Below are 2736 nucleotides of genomic sequence, written 5' to 3'. Positions count from 1 at the left end.
CTATTTTGGAGAAATGTTTGTTGAGTATATTACTGATTTCGATGGGGTCGGTATTTACAGTATCCCCCCAGTATCCAGCTGAGTTATCTTATTAGATTTAGGTTCATTTCCAATTAGTCTATTAATTCCTTTCCAATTTGCCTTTATGTTTCTGCGGTTATCTTTGAAGAAGGCATTGTAATATTTCATTTTAGCATTCTTAATCTCATGATAAACCTTATTCTTCATGTGTTTGTAAGAAGTCCAATTGCAATCTGTTGGGAACCTCGGGGCTAATTTTTAAAGTTTATCTCTCTGAACATTAGCCTTTTTAGCTCTCGAGTAATCCAGGGGGAAGAGATTCCTTTCACTCTCTTCTTCTTTAGTGCTGCATGGCTATTAGCAATGTCTAACAAAATATGTTGCCATATATCCCAAGCAGTGTCAGGATTATGCTCCTGTTCAATCAGATACCACGGGACCATAGATAAATCAGTTCGAAAACTATCTGGAATAAAATTTTTAAAGCATCTGTTCGTTACAGTCTTTGGATTTGATCTGGGGATATAAATCTTGCACACACAAGACAGTGATCACTGATTCCGATATCGACGACTCCGGAGTCCGAAAAATTCGACGGATGATAAGTTAAAAACAAATCAATAATAGATAATGTGAGCTGTGTTATACGTGTTGGCTGATCAATTAATTGCCTTTACTGGTAATTATCACAGAGATCTAGTAGTTTATGAGTGCTGCAATCTGGTGATGTTGCACCAACATTACAATTTAGGTCACCGATAATGTCAACCTCCATATGATACGAGTCCAATTTTTGCAGTACATCTTCAAATCTGTTCATGAGTTCAGTGGTGGACCCTGGAGGCCTATACCAAGTGCATACAATAAATGGTTTTGTTTTCGGCTTCGACACTTGGATACTGATCAGTTCTATGTTATCATCCGGGAGGTCATTGAGACGCTTATAATTGATTTAGTCCTTAATATAGAGGGCCACACCACCCCCATTTCTATTTCTATCTTTCCTTTCAAGGGTATATCCAGGAATATTGACTTCACCATTTTGAATAGAGCTGTCAAGACGAGTCTCATTAATAGCTAGTATATCAACTGTCTTGGACAGCATATATATCCTAAGCTGGTCAATATTTTTATTCAAGCTGGCCAAATTAATAGAAGCAATTTTAAATCCTCTAGTTAATGGAATACCCAAATTTGGTTGCACGTGTACGCTACTAAAAAATCTATTACAGAACACCATTTTAGCCTTAATTGAATGTTGGTTTTGTGTAGTTATTAATTTTTTTTGTTTATTTCTGGTCAGGGCTCTGTGCTATGGAGCTACATTTAAATATTTCTATGAGAAAAAAACAAGGCAAAATATACATCGCGTACTTGACTGAAAGGTTTGGTTTAGTCTCCTACAGTTACATAATAGTACACGGAGTAAAATTATATAACATGGGGTGGGATCCGTTTTTTCACACCTTTAGTTCTTTTTTAATATCAAAAATTTAATATTTTAACATCATACTCATCAGTTTGTTGCTTTGCTAAATTCTTTTTTAGAATTTACAATTAAATGTGTCAGTGAGTCAAATTAAACAAGTGCTCGATAGAGAGAAGAAACACTTTTCTCTCAGCATTATTATTCTTGCGGCATCGTAGTTACTTTTGCCTAAAGCCTTTGAATTGTCCATCATATGTACTACACTCAACACACATTTTGGCTCCACATATGTGATAATGCGAAAATTTATCGCAGATGTTCATGTTTATAAAATGTATTTTAAAGGGATATCCAAGGCAAAATGACGTTATGTAGAGCAAATTTTGTTGATAACTCTATTAAGAACAAGTCTCTGTGAGAATCAAACAACTTGGGAAATGAATATTTTCAATCCCCCTTCAAATTTTGCATGCAGTTGGGCACTCTGCACTCTTGTTGCCATGGTAACAACGACTGCTTGTTCGAGGCCTGGGGCCTCATTTTCATACAAAAACGTCGCAAAAAAAATCAGGTATGGCATAATTTGGCGATGTTTACATCTAATGTTCTCAACAACAAATGCTTCAGAAAAATAAAAAACATGCAAGGCTTTGAAAGAATGTTATCTTATGAGCAATATACCAAAAAGAAATTTCGCCTCTGGTTGTCATCTTTTAAAAAAAATTGATCAACCTTCATGGAGGACTACTCGACGTAACTACAAACATATACCTCAAATCGTGTGCATATCATCCAGATTCCAAGTGCTGCACCTTCTTTCATGGGAATTTGAGCAATCCAAATTCCTCTAAAGATACACTGTTATACTCGTATGTCATTTAAAACATGTTGAAGTCGGCGGATCTACACAAAACTATCTTCACACCGGTCATTTGTTATAAACATGTATGTTGTCACGATGGCGTTACACTGTATTTCTCCATGAAATTTCCATCGGTCGCCCCAAAGAAGACGAAAAATTGGACATTTTTCGATATATCAGCAGATTTCCGCCCATTCTAAGTAAAAACAACCAAAAAAAAAAAGAAAAGAGAAGGAAACCTCAATTGAACGCTCGTAAACATTGAGAATCTGAGAGCAGAAATCGCAACTTGTCAGCGTCAGTATTACATGTAAAACCCAGTCGCCACAATAGCAATTTGTACGACTTGCGCGAAAATCTACGCCAAGTGGAGATTTTGAACTACTCAGTATCCCAGCAGTATAGCAAACGGAACAGGGATTTC

Source organism: Pocillopora damicornis, chromosome 2 (assembly GCF_964200805.1).
Source record: "Pocillopora damicornis chromosome 2, jaPocDami1.2, whole genome shotgun sequence".
NCBI lineage: Eukaryota > Metazoa > Cnidaria > Anthozoa > Scleractinia > Pocilloporidae > Pocillopora > Pocillopora damicornis.
Note: the sequence above shows the minus strand (reverse complement) of the source record.